Source organism: Pseudorca crassidens, chromosome 18 (assembly GCF_039906515.1).
Source record: "Pseudorca crassidens isolate mPseCra1 chromosome 18, mPseCra1.hap1, whole genome shotgun sequence".
Lineage (NCBI taxonomy): Eukaryota > Metazoa > Chordata > Mammalia > Artiodactyla > Delphinidae > Pseudorca > Pseudorca crassidens.
The window spans coordinates 80,183,809-80,207,322 of NC_090313.1; positions in this window are offsets into that span (position 1 = coordinate 80,183,809).

Sequence of the window (23,514 nt, forward strand, 5' to 3'; positions counted from 1 at the left end):
GGGCTCGTCAGAGAAGGCTTGCTGGAGGAGGTGGTGGTGCAACTGGTTTTGAAGCAGAATTGTGAGGGCAAGACTCGCAGAGGGAGGGCGGTTCAGAGGTCAGAACGACCAGAGGGTGTCGGGGGGGCCGGCCCAATCAGCAGGGCTGGGGTGGAGGGGTCTGCAGAGGGCGTAGCAACAAGTGAGGCTGGTGAGCTGGCCGGGCGGCCACCCGCGTGTTACCCTGGGCCCTCACCATCTGCCTGCCTCCTGAGAGTGGGGGTCCAGGAAGGAAGGGGGCTGGGCGGCCACAGCCCCCTCCCTGGAGGTCATGTCGGGGAAGACACACTCCCACCTGAAAACCTCAGTTACTTAGGCCAGTGGTAGCCAGACTTTTCATCCTGCTTCCCGAGAGCAAAAAAGTACTGTAAAAAATATTGTGATAATATACACTAGACTGAGTATAATATATACGCGCACATGTAAACGCAACTGAAAAGCTAACGAGGAGAAAAAGTGAATAGGAACCGTTCTGATACTTCCTTCTTGTACCCCAGTGGCTTATCTAGAGCACACCCACGTTGAGACGGGCTAGGTGAGGCCCAGAGCCTTCCCTGTTCCCTGAAGAGGGGTGACAGGTGAGGGAATTTGCCTATTAACATCAGGGATGGGCTTTAGGTGACGCCCATGAAATAAGCCACACCTCTGGTTGGGGATCTGATCTGTATGTGATCGGAAGACGTGTCAGAGTGGAGACATTGTTCCCTGTCTCCACTAGGCCTCCAACTAGGAGACAGGTTTGACCTTCGGGGCCAGGAGGTGGGGTCCCCACGCAGGCCAGTGTGAGGCACCTGAAGGCCTCCGGCTGGTAAGCAGCTCTGAGCGGGAAGGAGGGTGCCCCTGAGGGAGGGAGGGCGTGGGCCCGCAGGGAAGTCAGAGAGGTGCGGAGGACGGGCGGGTGGGAGGGAGCCGAGCTCCTCACAGAGCTGAGTAAGCAGCAGGGAGCTGGGCCCGTTGGTGACACGAAGGACAGATGCCCCGACTGTTCAAGGGAACAGTTTCTCATCCAAGCTGAGGGCCCTCAGCTGAGCTGAGACTCGAGCAAGTCCTGGGAGCTAGGTTAGCCAGTGGCTTTTCAAACGTCAGCGAATATCAGAACCACTTGGAGGGCTTGTGGAAACCCAGTTTGCTGGGTCCCACCCCTGGGGTTCCTGATCCAGTAGGTCTGGGGTAGGGCACAGGGTCTGCATTTCTAACAAATTTCCAGGTGATGCTGATTCCGTCAGTGCAAAGATCACACTTTGAACCACCGGTCTAGGATAAGGCAGGGTGCAGAGCCTTTTGTACGCAGGGGAGAGGGGCTCCGACAGGGAGGGACCACTGGAAACTGAGGACCGCGTGACTTAGGGCCCCGGGCAGGCTGGGGCCAGGGCCAGGGGCTGCTGCCTGTTTCCGCCTGGTGGGGATAAAGCAGCACGCCTCAGCCTGTTGGCGTTTCCCCTGTTGAGCAGCGGGGTCTTCAAACGGGAAGGTAGAACGGCCTGATGAAGTGGACGGGTGGCCAGAGGAGGAGGGTGGTGAGAGAGCAGCGTCTCAGACGGAGCTCCTGTCAGACTTGGGTGGGTAGGCGGCCTTGGGGTCCTGACTGTTGTCTTGTTTGCTGTGGCTCAAATATGGGATTAAGACCGACTGATAACTGGAGGTTTGGACTCAAAGGGGAAACCTCCGAGCACATAGGGGCCTGGGCGAGGGGCTGAGTGAGCTGGGGCAGCACCGGGGGCAGCTGTACCACACTGGTTGGGCAAAGTGTCCCCCATAAAGATGTTGCTGCCTTTTAGGAGGAAGTCGGATCCAGAGCCTCCGGAGCCGGCTCTGAAGGGAGGGCGTCTGGATCTTGCTGCCACCAGGGCTGTGTGCCTGGGGAGGGGACATCCTCCTGCAGACCCCTCCACGCCAGCCCGGCCGATTGGGCTGGTTCCCCGACGCTCCCCAGCCTCTAGCCTCCTGGCCCACACGGGATGGTCGCCCCTGCGGGGGCGACTCCAAGACCCTTTACGAGGCTGAGGTCCTGGGGCTCTGTGATAAGGAGAGACCCCGAGGTCGCCCCACTTGTGCAGGACGTAATCCCTGGGTGTGGCCCACGGAGGCGCCCGGCAGGCGCGGACGGACGGCGCTCCCTTTGCCCCCCTCGGCCGCGGGGCTACCTGGGGCTGACAATCCTCTTCACTGCTGCTCTCGCCCTCGTAGGACTCATGTCCTGCCCGGCAGATGCAGGAACCGTCTGACTTCTGGAAGACCCTGTTCAGTCCCCGGCACGTGCAGTGGGAGGCACCTGGGGAGAGAGGGTCCCGCAGCCGTCCAGGCACCTGGCAGGGAGCCAGCGGCAGCCAGGTGGAGGGAGCAGACACCTGTCTTTACCAAAGTACTGACCTGGAGGGTCTTTGAGGGGGTTGAATGAGATTTTCCAAATCTCAACCCTGACTTCGCATTAGAATCTGAGAAGTGTTTAAAAAACATCAACGTCTGGGTTGAGGTCTGGGTCCCCTTTAGACCAATTAAATAGAAATCTCTGAGGCAAGGCGAGGCCAGGACAACGTAAGGTAGATAGCGAGTGGGAAGCAGCCGCACAGCACAGGGAGGTCAGCTCGGTGCTCTGTGACCGCCTGGAGGGGAGGGACAGGGAGGGTGGAGGGAGGCTCAAGAGGGAGGAGATATGGGAACATATGTATACATAGAGCTGATTCATCTTGTTATACAGCAGAAGCTAGCACACCATTGTAAAGCAATTATACGCCAATGAAGATGTTAAAAAAAAAAAAGCGCCCGCAGAGCTTTATTGTTCAGCCGGGGCTGAGAGCTAGCGATGCAGCTGAACACCCCCGACACCTGTGGAAGTTGTTGCTCCTACTTGGATCACAGAAACCCTCTGGCATGTCGTGAAGGGCTGGCACAGGCCTCTGTCTCTAGGCAATTAGCGGGGGGGATCTGAGAGGGAAGGCCGCTCAAGAAGCTTGAAGGGTGGATGGACTGGGTGAGTGCAACTGGGAGGACAGGGATTCTCAGCAGAGAAAGTGGTGGGTAGGGAAGCTTAGGTTTTCTTTGGAGACAAAAGGGGTCCAGGTGGATGTTCTCTGGGAGAGGCAGCTAGGGGGAGGTAGAGACGGGGCCTTGCAGGGGACTAGGGTTCACTGCAATTCTGGCCAATTCAACCCTGTTGGGATTGGCGTCTCCTTGGGAGAATAAAAACACTCATTTAGGGTGTAGCCTTTGTCAGTTTGCCGCAGGTAACCACCTGTGCACAGTGCACAGGAGCCAGTAGACCCGCAGCAGAACTTGTTGAGTGAATTGATTAAAGCTGACATTTTTTTGCTGACATGGTTACATTCTCCCCCTGTCCCCCCAAATTTAGGGACCATTAACATGAGAGACACCTATTTCTACTGTAGAGAAGGTCGGGAATTGCTCAACGCTGAATGACACAAGGACCGTTCTTCCACCAGTCAGGTCGGCCAAGGCCCCTCTGCTCCCTTGAACTCTAGAATGTGCTGTGGCCCATCTGGACCAGCTCCCTGCAGAGACCTGGGCACCATCATGCCCTTGGAGTCTTCCGTCTCTTCTCAGTGTCCAGAGCACTGGGCTCCAGACCTGGCTTGTGGCCTTGTGGTCCCACAGAGGTGCCTTGGGAGCTTCTTGGGTGATGGAGGGCCTAATGGGAGCGCTTATGAGACCTCACCCTGGACATAAGTTTCAGATTAATTCACTAAGCAAGAATTTTTGGAATAAGTTTTCTGTTGCTAAAGAATACTTTGAACAAGAGTCTGAAAGCTTGGTGTGGCATTCACGCCTATAGAATTGATCACGGATCTATATTAGAAGCATCATTTTTTAATGTCTGCCTGCCACCAACCCAACCCAGCAAGATTTCACTCATCTGCAAGTTCCTGTTTAAATATAACACTTAAACATTTTGGGGCTTCCCTGGTGGTGCTGTGGTTAAGAATCTCCTGCCAACGCAGGGGACACGGGTTCGACCCCTGGTCCAGGAAGATCCCACATGCCGCAGAGGAACTAAGCCCGTGCGCCACAACTACTGAGCCTGTGTGCCTAGAGCCTGTGTTCTGCAACGAAGAGTAGCCCTCACTTGACGTAACTAGAGAAAGCCCGCGTGCAGCAACGAAGACCCAACGCAGCCAAAGATAAATAAATAAATAAACAAAACATTCACCATAAACTTTCCCTGATCCTGCCATGAAGAAGCGATTTCTTCCTATTTTGAACCATCCAGACTTTTTGGTTCTTTTCTCGTGGCACTTGACACTTCTGCCCATTTGTTTTGCGTTTTTTCTTTCTTCCGAGTGGACCCGTCTCAGTACCTTCCACAGTGTCTTTGTGGTACTAACAACAATTGGAGGCTAGTGTTTATGATCTGACCTTTAAAATAAATTACCTAAAACAGTCTCCATTGCATCCCGAAAGGGAAAGAGGCAGCTTACAAAAGTGCACAGACCTGCAAGACTTTTTCTGCCTTTGGCAAGGGCAGAGCAGCTTACTTCAGGTCAATCTTCCTATGACATACAACAGAAAAGCCAGAAAAATATAGAAAACCTCTGTTTGAAGGCCTAGGGAGCTTAATTGAGGACTTAAGGAAAAGAGAAAGGAAATGCAGAGGGACAAGCCCACATTTGGGACCCGCTTCCCTGAAAGGCATTTGCCTCTCAGTGGAGAGCCTGAGAAGGTGAGCATAGCTTCAGGAAGTCTCACACGGCCCAGGGACCACCAGGAATGAGAGTCTCTGGTAAACATGAGACCCTCAGTGTTTCTGGCTTTCAGCTCGAAGCACTGAAGAGCTACACCCGGGTAAGCGCTGACTCTTGTGAAACCTGAAGTCCAGCACTGATTTTCTGAAGTCCTGATGAATGGAGGGAATTTGTTCCTACTGTAACTGGTTTCCAGAGTGAAAGTAATTCCTCTACGGAGGAAGGTACAGAATCAAGAATTTCAAAATTTCTCTACAATTTTCGTTCACTAAGTCTAGCATTCAATTAAAAAAAGCATATAAACAAACAAACAAACAAACAGTAATTGCTCAGAAATCCAAAGGAAAAAAGACAGAGAGTAGATATGGCTCTCAAGAGATCCAAATACTGGAGGTGTGAGACGTGACATATACTTTAAACTGTGATTAGTATATTTGATAAATCAAATAACAAGATGGAGAATTTCAATGGGGAACAGGAAACTATAAAAGATGAATAGAAATTCTAGAACTGAAAGATTCAATAGCAAAAAATAAAGTATCTTTAGATGTATTTAATAGCAGATTACATGGAGATGAAAAGAAAATAGAGTATAGGTCTGAAAAAACCATCCAAAATGAATCTCAGTATGAGAAAATAAAAGATAAAAATTGCAGAAAATAGTGCAAGAGACATGTGCATGGTGAAAAGAGATAGTATATGTGTAATGAGAGATCCAAAAGGAAAGGAGGAAGAACAAAACAGAGTAAATATTTAAAAATGTAATGGCTGAGAATTTCACAAAATTAAAAGACATCAAACTACCTGAGAAGTACTAAAGAAACTCAAACAGGATAAATACAAAGAAAAAAATTGTTATATTCCTAAAGACCGAAGACAATGAGAAAATCTTAAAACCACCCAAGAAAAAGGATATTTACCTGCAAAGAGCAAATAAAGGACTTATATAAGACTTCTCAACAGAAACAATGGAAGCCAGGGCAATGGAAGTGTATCTCTGAAATGCTGAAAGAAAATAACTGTCAAGCCAGAATTCTCCGCGTAGCTAAAATATGCTTTAGGCTAAAGCTGAAAAGAGACAGCTTTAGGCAAACAAAACATTAGAAGATGAAATTTTAAAACCTAATAGCATTTACAATAACCTCAAAATATATCAAATACCTAGGAATATATAAATATATATATATATATCTCGTAATTTTCTGAATTGTGTTCTGATTAGGCTTCTCAACTCCTACAAGAAATCCCACTCCAATTAACACGTTTTCCCTTTTTATTTGCTAAAGGCTTTGTTGATTTCCTGTGGAGGATATTAGTGAAGAGTCAAAATTCACTCTTCCTGAGTAGATATCCAGTTGTCACGGCACTTTTACTGAAAGAACACTCATGTTTGCCATTAATCAAACATCTCATATACATGTAGGTCTATTTGAAAATCTATCCTGTCCCCTTGGTCTTTTATCCTGTCCTTGCATAAACATCCCCCTGTCCTAATCACTGTAGCTTAATAATAAATCTTATCGGTAGTCTGTGTCTGCCAACTTTGTTCTTCTTTTCAAGGTTGTCAGCCATCTGTGGCCCTTGAATTTCCATATGATCAGGTCATATCCACAAAGATCATAACTGGAATTTCTCTTGGATTGCACAGAAACAACAGATCCTTTGGGAGAGACATGACATTTTTATTATATTGAGGCTTCTAATCCTTGAACATGGCTTAACTTTCCTTTTATTTATGTCTTTTTTATTTATTTTTTATTTTAGACAGCACTTAGAACAGTACCTGGCATGTGGTGAGTGCTCTTAGTACTATCCTAGGTAAAGTCTGCCAACTTTGTCTGTGGACCTCAGCCCTCATTAGGGCGCAGGGCTGGAAGAAGCCCACATCGAGGCTAAACGTGTGGGGCGCGTGGGACTTTAATTTCCCACTGCGGGATCATCTGGTTGCGCCCCCTGCTGGCACAGTAGACCAGTGCAAACGGCTCACGCAGCAAAAACCATGCGAAGAGATCACGTCTCTGAAATGAGGGGAGGTTAGGGGGTCAGCAAGGGGTCATTGGCTTACAGCTCTGCACCTGATCCCTTGGGGGACTTCAGAGCAGCGGCCCCAGATCCCCGCTGGGCAATCCCAGGCGGAGTACCTGCCCCCAGCCTGGTCCTTGGAGCAGTTTGCTCAGCCTCTCCGAGGGTGTCCCACGTGCTCCCTGGTCTGCGTGTTGAAGTCACCACCCAGACTCTCATTTCACCCACGCACCCCACGCTGGGATGTACTGCGGCTCTCGGGAAACACCTCCCCTCGACGATTAGGTGGCTTCCGTCAACCTTACACCGTTGACCCTCAAAGCTGCAGGGACAGGGGAACTGGTGTATTTGGAGCCCACGTCTGCAGACAAGGGCGACGAGCCAGCTGGGGCGGGTGGGCACGTGAGACTCACCCGGTGGAGAGAAGGCAGAGCTCCCGCAGGGGAGGCAGCCTGCCTGGCCCGGCTGGGCGCCGAAGGAGCCTGCAGGGCAGGGCAGGCACTCTTCCACTGCCCCCGCCTGCCTGCTGCTCCTAAAGGCTCCCGTCGGGCAGGGCCTGGGGCTGCGCGTCCCGGCAGGACAGTAGTGCCCCACTGGGCATGGCTGGCTGTGGTAACTCTCTGTCCCTGGAGGGAAATGGAGGGGAAATTCTGAGCCGTGGACTCACCCTAAGGCGGGGACAGAACCTGCGCGAGAGAGTCCAGAGAGTCCAGGGGAAGAATGAGCTTGCTGGGGTGCGGGGGAGGGGAGGGGAGCCCGCAGAGCACTACAGGGAAGGACACGGAGGCCCTGTACCCTGCTGTGTCTCCCGCACTCCCAGCGGTCCCCTCGCCTCCATCTCACCCTGCAGACACAGGGCGGTGTGTCTGGCCTCCCTCACACACTGGGCAGCCCTTGTCCTATTTTCGAGAGCATCCGGGCCACGGGCTCCAGCATGCTCGTTTGTATGGTGTCGTGCACAGTCTGTGATTGTAGGTCTTTTAAACCTAACATCCAGACAGACGGGGTGTCTACTTGCTCTGAGGCCTCCTTCATCTGTGCCCTCCCTGTGCGCTTGGGTCTCTCTGTCTCAGGCAGCCGGCCTGGCCGAGAAGAGCTACGGGCCTGTCCCGCGCACACTCCCAGGGGTCCTGCAGGCCTCTCTCCACCTGCCACCTCCGTCCGCCTCACCAGTCTCAGCCCACTTCTGACCCGAGGACCAAGCCCTACCCCCCTGGTTCCCAAACTCACCCTGGTGGCAGCTGAATCCGGGGGGGCAGGGCTGGCAGGGCAGGGCGTCCAGGGCCCGGCTGCGGTAGGTGCCCGCTTCACAGAGGCGGCAGCAAGTCTCCTGGGAGACTCTGAGGCCACTTCCGTTCAGGGCCTCGGAGCCCCCAGGGCACGCGCGTGGATGGGTGCTGCCCGGGGGGCAGTAATAGGGAAACACGCAACTGCACAGAGACAGAGCCCAGACCCCATGTTCATGCTGTTGCTTCTCATCTCAGCAGCAGAGCCCCGACATAGCCCAGGCTTGGGCCTTAAGCTGCCAGGGGGAGGGCAGACCCCGATATTACCCCAGATGGGGGGCTCTGGGGTTGCCTTGTGTCTGGTGGGGCCTGAGCAGGTCCGGTTGCCTTCCTGGAAGTGGCTGAGCCATGCCCAGGCGGCCAGGCCATTGGGCAGTGCCACGTCTGCCCCCCTGCCCACCTCGCCCTGGACAAGAGGACGTGTGGACCGGACATGATTGGCGGGGGCGCGGTGGGGTGCACAGCCAGGCCTGCTGGGGTGTCGGTCCTGGACACAGGAAAGGGGCTGCCAGATGAAGTTCAACGTGCCCAGGCATATTTGAATTTCAGGTAAACAATGAGTATAAGCACTCCCGAATATTGCTTGGGCCACACTTATATGAGCAATGTGTTTGTTGTTTACCTGAAATTCAAGTGTGACTGGGTTTCCTGCATTTTCTTTACCTGAATCTGGCCAGCCCGCAGGATGGCCCTAGAAGCCCATGAAGAACATCTCAGTGCAGTGGGCTTCCTCATCCTCCTTCCCTGGGACAGAGGCATGGAAGACCAGGCAAAGGGGTACCAGGTACTTGTCTCTGGGCCCTGCTTTTTGGCCTGGGCCATTTGGGAACCCGAGGGAGGTGACCCCTGTCGGGGGGGAGCCCGCGGGCTGAGACGTGCTGAGGGCCCTGACACTCACACGACGGGTGGGGTACTCACAGCTGCCCTGGGCCGGTGTAGGTGGAAGAGCCGGCAGGGCAGACGTAGCCTGCAGGACAGAGCGGGGGGGTCCCAGTCTGGGGCCCGCAGTAGGAGCCAGCCCTGCACGTGACCTCAGCCACGGCACCTGAGGGAGACAGGGACAGGCCGAGCCACCTAGGCCCTGGGGAGGTCCAGGTGGCACAGACCCAACCAGACTGGGTGGACCTTGGGGGGCTGGGCAGATGGTTTGCGAAGGCAAGCAGGTGGCCATGCAATGCCTGTGTGATGTTCTCTGGGCCTCCTGCACGAGCCAAACCTCGGGGGGAGGGGGGAGGGCTGGGGGAGGGGCTGGGAGGGAGCGAAGGGTCACAGTCTCACCGGCAGAGCACTCAGATCCAGCTCTGCAGCGGATTGGAAACACATTTGCTCGGCCGCCCTGCTCAGCCTCTGGGCAGTAGTAGCCAGGGGGACAGAGCTCACAGTCTTCCCATGATGAGGCCCCTGGCTCTGTCCGAAAGGTTCCAGGTGGGCAGAGAAAGGCACCCTGACCACCTGGGCACCAGTAGCCTGGAGGACATGGGTGGTCTTCGAAGGAAGAGAGACCTGGGGCAAAGGCAGAAGGCAAGGAAGGTGCCTCCCGCTGGCCTCTCGACTCCCCTCCCCAAAGGTCTCAGCATCTGGCCTGGAGACGGCCTCTCACCTGGGGACGCGCAGTGGTACCCGGCGGGGCAGGGGAGGCACTCTGTCAGACTCTCGGCCCCTTCTGCTGCCAGGTAGGTGTGCGCAGGGCAAGCCTGAGGGGTTCCTGGGTGGGTCTCACTACCTCCAGGGCAGTAATGGCCAGTGGGGCAGGGGTAGATGGCCGGGGCCCCTGGAAAGCAGGGCAGGGCTCGGGCTCCATCCTCCCCTCCTGCCCAAAGGGCCTCCCCGGGCCCTTCTCAGGACCAGCACACCCCAGGCTATGGCACAGGTGCCTCACCGACTTTGCACCAGTGCCCAGCGGGGCAAGGCCCGCAGTCCTCTTGTTGCTTGGCTCCTGGGGCTGCCGCGACAGTGTGACGTGGGCACGGGCTGGGCTCTCCACTGCCCTCGGGGCAGTAGAAACCTGCAGCACACGGGGTCGTGCTGGAGTCCTTGGAAGGCAGGGAGGCTGCTCCTCCGGGGCAGGTGGGGAACTGCGCCAGGACTCTGGGGGAGCTGTGTCTGGGGGCGCCCGGGGGATTCTGCCAGCCCAGGAGTTGAGAGGTCTGGGTGCCAGTCCTGGCTCCCCTTGCTTCTGCATTTGTCCAGTCAGTAACCATCTGAACTACATCGGGTGCATATTCATATGAGCTATTACGTACATGTGGTATGTGTAATTACATACACATGTATATGCAGGTACATGCTAGACGAACAACAACTGGGGTCAACTATTTTTAGAGTCTGTTTGTGACACACAGAAAAGGTTCTTTGCTAGGGTGGGTTCTGTGGTGACAGCTCGACAGCCTTGCTCTCTGCCTCTTTCACACCCCAAGGGCAAGAAATGGGGGCTGTTACCTGGTGGGCACTGCTCGGCACATAGCTGTCCCTGGGAACACGGGGTCTGGGACTCCCTTGGACCTGATGCCGTCACTTCAGAGGTCCCAGGTGGGCAGAAGTAACCAGCAGGACATTTCCCCCATACCTGTCCGCCTCTAACAGCCAGGGAGAGGGAAGAGAGTGAGACCAGGATGGAGGGCCCATCTGAGCCCAGTGCCCCAGCGCCAGGGGGAAGCTTGCCCTGGTTTCGGACAGTTTCACTGTGACCCATAGTGTAAAGGACCTTTGACCTCTGCTGCAGGAGCATGTGTGAATATATCCAAGTATACGAGAGAAAAAGATGGGACTCTTCACCCAGCAGGGGAGCAGGGTGTGAGGCTCACACCCGGGGGCCATCGCAGCAGCCACGAGCCCCGTCCCCGCACTGCCTCCGGGAAAAGCTGGATATCTTTTCTCTACAGCACTCGTGGAGCCCAGTGGATAAAGCGCAGGACCCCGGCTGCCATCAGCAGGACGAGCCCCCCGGGAGAAGCTCGGAGGCCCTGCTGCACTCGCTGTGGGCTGAGGAGGGAGAGGACAGACAGCAGGTACTGTCGCCAGGTGTGCTCAGGGCCCAGGGCCCGCCGGGGCCTGGGCTTGGAGCCACCGGTCTGACCTCCTGCTCTGCAGCTGGAGAAAGCAGACTAGACCTAACGATGAACTTCCTGAGATGGGAGAGGAACCTGCAGAGGGAGAGTCCGAGGAGTCCTCTGCTGTCACCTGGTAGGTAGAGGAGGACCCGCTTTGAAGCAGGTTCATCTCTGCATGAAATGTCCAGCAACTCCTCTTTTGATGACCCCTGTCCCCAGTCTCCAGAAACTGCCTTTAGCAAACGTCGGGAGCTTTCCCTGGACGAGAGACCACCAGTGTGGTCTCTTGTTTTGATTGGCTACTCTGAGCGGCTGAGCCTGTCCCTAAGGTCTCGGGAAAGACTGGAAGCCGGGGAACCTCCACCCCCGAGGCTGTGCGTCTCTGAACCCCAAGCGCACAGTCCTTGCTGTGACATTCCACGGACGGGGCGGCCAGGGGCCACCACGCACGTCTTACACATAGAGGAGGGAGGGGGTATAGGAAGTTCAGGAGGAATTTGGACCTTAAGGCCTGCTTTCTGATCATTCTGGTTAAAGAAACCATGTATTGTCTGTCCAGCCCAAGGGATTACAAAAGCTATTCACACTACAGAAAATTCAGAGGTAGAGGCACAAGGAAGAATTGTCCGTCTTTCCCCTGAGGGTACGTGCAGGACGCTGGCATCGCCTGGAGGCACAAAGAGTTTCACCTGCAAGGAACTGCCCCTGTTTTTAGGCAGGAACTGAGCAGAGCTATTTTCATTTCATATCCACCCTCGCTCAGTCTGAATGTATTTTATTTATCTTAAAATCCAAGTCTGTGCTAAGTGTCCTGGCTTTCTAGCTGTCTTTGCCTAATTGTCAGGCTTTCCCTCCCTGTTCAGGCCCATGCAACCACGTGGGGCTGTGATCTCACCGGCAGCCTTTTGGCCTCTTACACATTAGCTCCCACACCCCGGGTTGGGGCCCTTGGGAGAGACTGGGGGACCCACCGGGCCTCTTTAGCCAGAGTGCGCACTTTGATGGCGGTGGCAGGAGGTGAGTGACTCTGGGCTGTTACTGACCTGCAGTAGTGACCAGGGGGACAGACGGAACAGTCACCCTCTTCCCGGAGGCCCAGCGTGTCCCTGGGAGTGAAGGTCCCTGGCGGACATGGAGGTGGGGACCACGTCCCTGGAAGAGGGGGAACAGCTAGTGAAGACGGGCAGCCGAAGGCTCGGGTCACATCTGTGCCTCTGGACCTGCCCAGACGGATGAATTCACAGAGGGCATCGCATCCTGCTGCCCCTGAGGGCGCTGAGCTTCTCACGCTGCTTTCTCAGAGTCGACGGAGTGACGACAGGGTGGTGACGTCGATGTCTCTCCCTAGGGTCATTGTCTCTTTCCAAGAGGAACTCCCTAGCGGAGGGTTTTCAGAGAGCAGTGAAGCTGTTTCGGGGAGAGCGGCTCAGTGAGGTGCGTGCTGTTGGTCAGGCGTGTGGGATCCCCGGGTCTGAGTGCGTCTCACGGGGAACTGCACCCCCTCCTCCCCGCCCTCCCTCCACAGGGCCCTGCTGCCCCGCCTGGCTGGGTGGGTGGGACGCTCCTGGGCCAGTCCCACCCTCCTCGACTCAGCACCCACAGCCCCACCACATCCTCAGCCCTCGTCCTGGGGGCTGCCGTCTGGCTTTGCTGGCCTCAGTGTTTCCTTGTGCACGTGGGCAGGGCTGGCAGCTACCAGTGCACACACCCTGAATGGAAATGAAAAATTTCCTGACGGGGAAAAAAGGTTTAGAGGGGCAGCCGGAGTGGGGGTAAGAAGCCGGAAGGTGTGGGTTTAGTTAGGGGAGGATGAGAGTAAGACAGTCAGCACCTCAGCAAGGGTGGGCTGAAGGTCTGGGGGTGAGCCTGTGAGTCCAGGAGAGCTGTCCTCTCCTCTCTGTGTGTGTGTGTGTGTGTGTGTGTGTGCATGTGTATGACTAGTACAACATGCAGTCACCAGGACAACAGGCCAGGTTATTAGAACTTGTCATGTCCTAAATATTCTGGGGGAGAAGATCACTCATTTAAAAGGGGCATAACTTTCACACCACAGGCACAGGAAAAACAAATGTATGCATCACTTGTGGCTCAAACACTTGTGAATGTAACGTACTCAGCACTCCTAAAATTGGCAGGAGGATCTTCTCCCAAGTTCACCTAAGACATGACAAAGCTTATGAACTTTTGTGGACGCCTATCTGTCTGCTGGGCTGCCTGCGGACCGCATATGCATGTGCGGGCACGTGTGTACATCTGGGTCATCTGCTGTGTGTGCAGCTGTAGGTGTGTGTGCATCTGTGTTTGTGAGCATGTGTACCGTGAGAGTGTGTGAGAACCCTTGTGTCCGTGTGTACATGTACTCGCAGGCGCATGTGCGAGCTGGTGTGAGAGTGGCATGCACAGTGTGTTCTGGGTTAGCAGACTTGCAGGGGCTGTGGCGCTGCTGTCTCATCTGCCGCTTCCCCAGAACCCTGACACCACCGCAGGGCCCCTCTCCAGGCAGAGCTCAGGAAGCCTCCGCAGATCGTTGGCCCAGACCGGCACAGGCAATGACCCCTGTTTGCCATCATCTGTGGCCCAGGTGCTCTCTGGGGCCCCCAGGCTGAGTGCGGGGAAGAGGCAGGGCACTGAGCATGGGTGAGTCAACTGATGGAGAGAAGAGAAGCAAGAGGGTGGGCGGGAGAGTGAGGGGTGGGATCGGGGCGAGGGGAGGACGGAGGCTGAGGGTAGCTCGTCGCGCCGGCCTTCCTAGTGCGGGCTTGGTGCCGACACGCGCTGGCCCTCAATGGATTTTGAATGAAAGAGTGAATAGATGGATGAATGAATGCATGAAAGGAAGGAAGGGAAGGGGGAAGATAGGGGAGCTGTTGAGAAAGAAGAGAGCCCGGGAGGCGTGGGGAGCTGAGGGCTCCCGGGCGTACCGGCTGGGCAGGGCTTGGGCGCTCTGGTTCCAGGCTGTGGGCAGTAAAATCCAGGTGGACACTGGAGGCAGGTGTCTGAGCCTGGGGAGGGCTGGTACTCTCCTGGTGGCACAGCGCAGGCCAAGCAGCCCCTGGGTGGCAGAAGTGACCCTGGGCGTGGACGAAAAGCAGCGCCTCTGAGGGCCAGGCTGGGTATCGTCAGGGTGCCCAGGGGCTCGGGTGGGTCAGTGCCTTGTCCTTCCTTCTGGCTGGTTCAAGGCCCTGCTGACTGGAGCGCAGGAGGCAGGGGGCTGGGTGGGGCAGCTGCGGAGAGGATCGGGGTCTAGGAGATGGGGAGGTGAGGCCCCTCCTGTGAGGCACTGAGCGCTCCAGCCTGAATCCCAGGCGGGGCTCCCTGGCTTCCCCGGGCCTCGGTGCCTGGGCCCTCTCCCACCGCTCCCGGGGAGGTACCTGTGGGCAGAGGACAGCCATGGGACCAGAGGCCCTGGGGTCCCAGGGGCATTTGGAGCCAGCCACACAGGAGCCAGGCGGGGAGCTGAGGCCCAGGCTCGGGCAGAATGAGCCAGCTGGGCAGGGCCTGCAGCTCTCCTCAGAGACGCCACCTGGAGAGAGAGATCCCCACGCTGGAAGATCAGCCCCTGAAAACAGAGACCTTCCACTGCTGGGCTCACGGCCGTCCACCAGGGCCGGCACGGAGTGAGTGCCATGGGCGTCAGGTCTCGAAGTGGCTTTGGCCAGGGCCTCCCTCAGGGCGCCGCTGGCAATTTGCAGGCAGAGCCCCGCTTTGGGCACAGCCTACCCTGGGGGTGTTGCCTGGACTCGTGCCCACTCCAGGGAGCCCCAGAGACCCAGACCAGCGACACTCCTGTTGCGCTGTGCGCATCTGCTCCGTGGGGCTGGAGTGGGGCTTTTGAAGGAGGAGGGGCCCACGGCCGGGAGGGGTGGGGAAGGCACAGGCCAGATGCTCACCTGGGCTGCTTCTCGTCCTCCCCGTGGGGCAGGGCTCGGGGTACAGGGTCCCCTGCGGGCAGTAGTGGCCTCGAGGGCAGGGTCCGTTGAGGGGGAAGGCAGAGCTGCTCCAGGGCGTGGGGCTGGCGGCAGCCCCCTTGCAGTGGTAACCAGCTGAGCAGGGCCCTTGAACATGGAGAGATGTAGCTTTTAGGGCAGCTGTCTGTGCCACGAGCCCATATCTGCCTCTCCCTGATCGCTGCCTGCTGCCCCAGCGCTGGAGCATCACAGAAATTAAAGTAGGAGGAAGGAGGTCAGGGAAACAAGGAATGACTTCCGCATGGGGCCTGGGCTGAGGGGTAAACCACAGAGATGCTGGCTGAGGGCACTCACTGTGCAGCCAGTGCTGCTCTAAGCCTTGATTTGTTAAGACCGCACGCTCCACAGCCACTGCGGGGCGTGGGATGCTCTCAGCCCCCTTCTACAGGGGAGGAGCCTGAGGCCCGCGAGGCTGGCTTGTCCAGGGTCACGCCTGCACTGAGCGCATGGCTGGCATGAGAGCCCCAGCGGCACCTCCTGAAGCCCCGCTCTCGGCCACTAGACTGAGGCCTCTCAGGGGAGGGCTCAAGGGAGGAGGTGCAGGCGGCCGCACTGAGGCGCGGGCCAGCCCCAGACCTGTGCTGTGTGCGCCCGCCCGCAGCTCTGCTGGGTTGCTGGTACCTACCCTCGGGCTGCCCGTTGCCCTCCCCAGGGCAATACATCCCTGCTGGGCAGGGCTGGCAGGCCCTGGAGGAGAGAGCGCCTTCTCGCGGGTTCAGGCTTCCCTCTGGGCAGGGGAGAGGAGAGGACGTCCCTGCTGGGCAATAGTGACCTGTGGGGAAGGCGGGAGCGAGACAGCTCTCAGCATCCAGACGCCACCACCTCCTGCCATTCGTGGCAGAGAGCACAGCCAGAGGGCACGCCAGGGGTGCTGGTGCGGTGGTGGGAAGAGGCCGGGAGGGCTTGCAATCAGGCAGTGTGCGGGGGCCCTGCTGGAGGTCAGTGCGGGCAGCCGGGATGTGCCTGTGTGCACGTGTGTGCCCTTACGTGTGTCAGAGTGTGCATGGGTGTGCACACAGGGACAGCAGCACTGTTTCTGGGCTCATAACTTAGTGAGACGTAGGTGACGTGCATGGTCTGGCTCTGTAGGGCTGAGAGAGAGTTTCTTGTCTTGAAGAAAGTGGGGTCGTGTACCGCCTCCTCCGGAGAAATGGCTGCACCCACGACAGGCAGCCTGGCCACCCAGACACACTGCAGAGTCTTCTCTGGGGGCATCTGCTGAGAGGGAGTTAGCCCTCACCCCAGGGTGGAGTTCCCCCGGGGCGCCGTGGGCTCGCTGTGCAGAGTGGCGGCCGTCCCAGGACAGCAGCGCTTAGGTCAGAGCAGGGACTGACCAGATGTCCTGCCCGCAGGCCAGGGCTCTGCCCTCTGTCACCTCCGTGGCACTCGTTGGGAACTTGTGGTGAGCAGGAAGGCATGGCCGTGGGAGGGGGAGTTGGCAGCCCAGGGTGGCAACCTTCGCCCCGCGTCCTCCCCTGCAGCACGGGTGGCCCCACTTCACATGCGGGCCTCTGGCTCCTGGGAAGGGCTGAGGTCTTGCCATCGAGCATGGAGCTCCAGGACAGAGCCAAGTTTGGGAAGACGGCGGTCCCGTCTGCACTGAACCCTCAGGGGCACTGTCCATTGGGGTCACGCGCAAGGTCCCTCTGCCCCCGAGAGACGGGCCTGAGGGCATCATTACCTTTGGGGCAGGTGGTGGCCTCCACAGTGGCAGCTGTTTGGCAGTAGGCGCCCCCTGGGCAGGGCAGGCAGGTGTCAGCTCCAGGCAACGGGCTGAAGGTGCCAGGCTCACAGGGCAGCTCACTGTGGGCCCCTGGGGGGCAGCGGAAGCCAGGGGGACATCTGTATCCATGGGTGCCGTCGGAGGGTGAGGGGACAACACTGCCTCCCAGGCAGATGTACCTGAGAAAATGGAGAACCATGGCTGAACCTCCTTCAGCACGACCTTGGGGTCCCGGCCAGGCTGAAGGCGAGAGCAGGGGTAGCCTTTGGAGGCCCCGGTCATCGGAGTTGTGCTGAGGGAGGCCAGTGCGGCCACAGCCAGGGTCCGTCCCTGGGATGAGAGGAGTTCCCCTTTGGCAGGAGACTAAGTAGCAGGGGCTCAGGAAGCCACTTCTGGGCAGGGTCTGACATTTTCCAGAGTCAGCACGACTCCGCTCTCCAAATGTCCTGTCCTTGGGACCCCTGAGCCGATGGCACAGGTCTTCCTTCGCACAGGACCTGGCCGGAGCTTACTGGTGGCCATGGCCAGTCTCCAGCCTTTGGACAATGAAGGGGATGCACCTGCCAGGAATCTCAGGCACCTGTTGGCAGAGGCTGTTGGCTGACGGGATAAAAACCAAGGTCTGGCAGGGGCCACAGAGGCTGTGCAGGCCGAGCACACCCGAAGCTCCTTGGACTTTGGGAGGTCAGTGCTGTGCGGGCCTGTGAGAGTGTGTTCAGTTCAGCCCTGTATCTGAGGGATGGGGCATCGGAGGGCCGCGCTCCTGGGGCAGACAGTCACCCTGACCTGGGCTCCTCAGAGGGTGCCAGGGAGAGACCTGGGAATTTAGGGTTCGTATGTGAACTGGGGGCCCTGGAAAGCCTAAGCTAGGGAGCCTCCGCCCTCCTCAGGCCACCGCTCACCCTGCATCACAGATCTCGGCCTCCAGGATGTGGGATAGCCCAGGACGGCTGCAGTAGTGCCCCGGGGGGCACGGCCGGCACTGATGCTCACTGGCCAGGCCTGGGGCAGGGGAGTAAAACCCAGGCGAGCATGGCACTGGCGAGCCTGTTCCCCTGGGGCAGAAGAAGCCAGGGGGACAGATGTCATTCCCAGAGAGCCCAGGGGCCTCCACCTGTGGATCCAGAGAGAAGGAAGAAAGGATGTCAAGGCAAGACTGTGGTCTTGGGCCGCAAACACCGCTGCTGGCTCCCGGGGGAGAAGACTTAAATGAGGCTACTTCCCGCAAAATCGCCCTGTTACTACGTGCTTTACGTGCCAGCTACAGCCTCTGGGGGAGGATCTAGGGTGCCTGGGGGCAGCCTCTTCCTAAATCATAGCATCCGCTCACTGACCTCCCCTCCCTCCCTTCAGCTCCCAGCCTGTTCTCTTCTCTGGTGTTGATGTGGACTCGGTGACTTCCAGAGTAGGGGACGTCCCTGTTCTAAAGGGGATGCCGGGGCCCAGAGAGGGCGAGGGGTGCGCATGTCCACGGTCATGCAGCCAGTCAGTAACAAAATGAGAACCAAAGCCAATCAGCCAGCACACCAGCGCCCATCTGTCTGTCCAACGTGGGTCCGTGCGTCCACCCACCAACTGACTCTCCACTGCCCTGCTCTGCAGAATAACCCAACATACTGATGGTTGCTTTCCCACCATGTGGCCTTGAGAAAGTCCATTACCCCGCGTGTTCCTCAGGTTCTTCCTGTCTAAATGGGGTCACCCTGGGGCCTCCCACAGGGCCATCGCGAGGCCTGCTGTGTCAACGTGTGTACAACACATGGATACTGCCAGCACATGTAAAGGCTGTGCACATGTGACCTGCTAATATTGCCACGTGTCTCAAACCCAAGATGCCATCTGCTGGAAGGTGAGCAATTTAAAAGAAAAAATTTCACTGCCATTATGATTGCCAGATGCCAAGGATTATAAGATGATGCTGGTTCTGGAGATGGTGAATGTGAAAAAGACACTTGTCTTAGAATCATTGAACTAAGCCACCAGGCCCCATGCCAGGCCCTGGGGACACTTAGGTGAGGAGGGTCTGGCCCTCAGGGTGCTTCAGCCCTGGTGGGAGTACAGTCAGCTCAGCAGGAGCTGTGTGGTCCAGTACGCACGCAGGCACTGCAGGGTGGACTCAGACATCCGTCTGGGGTGCCGTGCCCCCATTAGGTACCTTGTGTTGGATGGGGGTGGGAGACACCGCTCCCCCTGAGCAGTAGTGGGAGGGGTGGCAGAGCCCCGACGGCTGAGACAGTCCTTCTGAGGAGCAGAACATCCCTAGAAGAAGCAGACCCAAGGGCGGGTGACAGAGGGCCTTCCCTCACCTCCCTCATGCTCCAGCCCCAGCCCCAGCCCTCCTGGGCTATGCCCCTCCTGCACACACCCTCCAGCAGGCTCTCAGACCCACAGGCCCTGGGGGAGGGAGAGGCTGTCCTCTCTCTCCAGCAGCCCCAGGCCTCTGAAGTGAACTCGGGATGCGTCCTGTCCTGAGCGCTAGAGGTGCACGTGGGCTGGAGCACAGGGCAAGAGAAAGCCCTGGGAATACAAGGACGGTGAGGGCCATGGCCCCTAGGGGTTGGCGGGGCCTGGCCCACGTGTGGACCTGACCTTGCTCTCCCTGACGCAGCCACTGGACTTGGGGGGCGGCGCCGTGACAACAGGGGCCCGGGGCCAAGGCGCTCACCCTCAGGGACTTCCGCTGCCCTCCTACTGCCCCTCACGCACTCCCCAGCCTTCCAGCCTAGGCCTTCTGCAGGGCCCACGTCCAGAAGCCACGAACCTGCTGGGCACAGCTCACAGTGCAGCTCCGCAGTGGCCCCTCGCCTGGGCCCGAACGTCCCCCGAGGGCACGGGTGGGCAGTGGCTGAGTGGGAGCCAGGGGGACAGAAGTAGCCCCGGAGGCATAGTCTGGGGCCATCGGAAGTGGGACCTGGGGGCAATGGCAGGGTCAGCCTGAGCTTGTGGGGGGACCCCCCACCTTCCGAGCGTCCTGGGTTGGAGACTCTGAACCTGCCTTGGCCCAGGCCCTCAGCGCTTTATTCTTTGTCTGATTTCTGGGTATGTTGGCTGGCAGGGGCCCCTCAGTGTCTGACTGTCTGCCGTGGCAGCAGAAGGGGCATCGCCCAGGAAGCCTCTGTGGCCCCTGATACCTCCAGCCTCCAGGGACCCTGGCTGCTGGGCATGAAGTTCCCTTTCTCTAGGACATGGCAACTTGCCCACACTGGCCACGCCAGGGCCACCAGCCCTCCGTGGCCTGCAGGCCCCACCGCTCAGGCCTCTCTGCTGGGCCAGTAGCCACCTGCATTTAGGGACGGCCAAGGCCACATCCTGACCTCGGGTGTGCAGATGTATCTTGGGGCAACTGAGTGGAGCCACAGCCAACACAGATCCTAGAGCCCTCGACCTCAGACTGTCCTGTCCTGCATCTCGTGCCCACCATCCTGGGCTGGGCCCTGGGCGTCCCGGGAGTCTCCATGCAGCGGCCTTCTCCTGGTCCAAGTCCCCAACAAGCCCTTCCCTCATACCTGCCTGTGTCAGGGACCCCTTCCTTCACTCTGCTGTCGGTTGTCAAGGGCTGCACGTGAATCATAATTCTACGACCGTGACAACAAGCTCCTGGCATAAGAATTCCCTGGACACGTTCTAAAGGCAGATCTAAAAGCGCACATACAGGGAGGACACCACAGTCTCCCTCAGGCTACCCACTGCGCCTCCTTTCACAAGTCCCTCCCCTCTCTCTAACAAAGGAGGCGGATCCTGGTCTTCGAGGGGCCCGTGAGAGCTTGATGCTCCCGCCACTGGCACCTGGCCCTGGGGCCCAGCACCCTGTGGGAGCCTCGTGCTCAGCCCCAGCGAGCCCACCTGTGCCCAGGGCTTCGCAGTAGAATCCCGCGGGGCAGGGCTCACAGGACCCCTTGGCCTCCTGGGGCTGGAATGTTCCATTCTCACAGGCCTTTGGCTGGCGGGATCCCTCGGGACAGTAGAAGCCGGGTGGGCACCGGAAAGATGAAGGGGTGGCTGAGGTCTGGCCAGGGGGACAGTAGTAACCTGCTGAGCATGGCCCGTCCGGGAAGCGCTTCCCAGCCCCTGTGGCGACAGGGTGGAGACAGTGGACCTCGATTCAGATGAGAAGGGAGAGGAGGAGACGGAACTGTCAGAGGGAGGCCGTGGAGCTCAAGGCGCCAGGCTTTGGAGCCAGACTCTGCACCCCTCCTGGCTCTGCTGCCACTACCGACGCAGAGGTGCAGGAGGCCTCTCTGAACTCGGGCTTTTCGTCTGTAAAAGAATAGCCCTGGGGACTTCCCTGGTGGCGCAGTGGCTAGGACTCCGTGCTCCCAATGCAGGGGGCCCGGGTTCAATCCCTGGACAGGGAACTAAATCCCACATACGTGCTGCAGCGAAGACTTTGCATGCCACAACTAAGGAGACCGCCTGCCGCAACTGAGGAGCCCACGTGCTGCAACAGAGGAGCTGGCGCAACCAAAGAAAGAAAGAAAAAGAAAGAAAGAAAGAAAGAGTAGCCCTGTTGTGAGGATACATCAGTTAAAAGGCCTGTCTGGTCACATCCCATGGGCTCACGCGGAGTCAAAGTGAGAGTGCTGACTTGGGAACCAGGAACACAGGCCAGGCTGAGGTGGGTGGAGGTGTGCAGAGCCCTGCGCCTCGCCCACAGGTGATGGGCCAATGCCTCATACCCCAGCCTCATCCTCATATGCTCTTGTGGGGATCCTGGGGCCCTGGGGACCATTTGGGGGAATACACGCCGCGCTTCTTCTGCTCCCAGCCCCACACGCCCCTCTACTTACTGCCCAACTGTATCTTCTAGGTGGTTTATGCATAAATGGAGTAGACCACTAACATTGACAAATGCACATCACCCTGTCTCTTCCTCTCTCCAACTTGGTTACAGCTGTGTCCACCGTCTCATTCTGGGGCTCAATCCTGGGGCGTCCCCCTGAAGTCCTGCCCCTGGCTGCTCCCTGAGCAAGGCTGGTAACCTTCAAAGCCTGTGGCAAGCACTCCACAGTCCCTCCCTAGGACGCTCCGGGAATCAGGGTATGCTGGGCTGGGGCGTTGGTCTGTCTTAATGCGACCCCTTCCCCTCTGTGAACTTGGGGCCAGGTCACCGTTTCCTTCCCCTCCAATCCCGTGCCCAGTCCTCAAGCAGTGTCTCTTATGTGGGGGCTGCGGGTCATAAGTGATGTGAGGGGACCTAGGACGGCTGCCCTCAGACAGGTGAAGTGTCTCTGGGACAAATGGATCAGTTAAGGACCCCGCAAAGTCCCAGAGAGCTGGCTCTCGTCACCTGAATCTGAGCAGAACTGTCCTGCAGGGCAGGGCCTGCAATCCTTAGTGCCACGTGCGCCGGGCCTCTCGCGGAAGGTGCCCCTGGGACACGGGTGCTGAGTGGGGGTCTGGGTACCCAAAGGGCAGTAGTAGCCAGCAGGACAGTCCACTGGCCAAGGAGGCGTGGCTCCTGGCCCCTGGATCCCATAGGGACAGAACCTGTGGACACAGTCAGTGGGTGGTCAGGAATGAAGGGTCAATGACTTCTATATCCCAAGGCTTTCTAGGAAAGGAGGCCCCTCCAGAGCTCCCAGGACATGGAGGGTTTGGGCAGAAGAGAATCTGAGGTCAGAGGAAATGGACATTAAGGCCAACAATGTCCTCCTGTCTCAGAGTCTTGTGCGCGAAGCCTGCAGCCCTGCAGGCCTCTGCGCTGGCATTAATGTTTATTGCTCTGGGCTTCAGAGGGCAATGGGGGCCTGGAGTTCCCGTGGTCGCCAGTCTCTGCAACAGGTTGGAGCCCCTCTGGCTCCCGGGGGGGCGGGGGAGGCAGGAGAAGTCAGATGTCACTGGGATGGAGAAGGAGCCTCAGCCCAGCCCCAGCTCCTCACTTCCCAGCAGGGCAGGTCTTGCAGAGACTCTGTCCAGGTTCATCCTGATACTGTCCCGCGGGGCAGAGCTGGGGCTCCAGGCTGCCTGGGGGGCATGAGTGCCCAGAGGGGCAGAGAGTGCCTGGAAAAGCCGAGGGAGACAGTTATTTCCTCTCGGGAGACTCCCCATCTCCCTCCAGCCAGAGTCCAGAGGCCCTTCTGACCTGCCCCACGTCAGTGAGGCGGGGATGGGGTGTGTGACTCATGGGGCCTGGGACACCCCCGGGCCCTCACAGCTCAGTCCTAGGAGCACCTGACGGGGAGGCAGGTTCCCTGTGTGGAAAGCCCACGTGGTGGGCGGGAGTCGGGTCTGCAGTGAGCACGCTGGGGCGGCGCAGGGCGGTGCGCTCCACGGGCCGGGCGGTGGAGCTGGAGCCTCACCGGGTATGCAAGGCAGACTCAGGCTTCCGGTCAGAGCACCTCTCACAAAAGGTGCTCCCAGGGCGTTCCTAGTCCTATGAGATGTTCCGAGAAAAGTAGCTTCTTTTGGGAACTGCTGTGTGGACTAAGCCCCCGGGAGCCCCCTGTGCTCTCATGATACAGGGCACTGGTGAGAAGAAGGAAGCCCACCCTGCTCACAGACTTGGTCTCCCGAGGGCCCTTGTTTGACAACGGCATGAGATGCCAGCTTGCAGTGGAGTCGATTTGGGAGCCAGAGCAGGGGAAGGGATGGGGCAGGATCAGAAAGCTGTACTCTGTGTCTGCGTTTGGGAGGATGAAACTGTTTTTTGCTTTCATATATTCACTTTGTTCATTTCCTGGGATACGTAATGACTTTCTTTGGAGGTGCTGTCTTAGCTTGGCCGTGCTC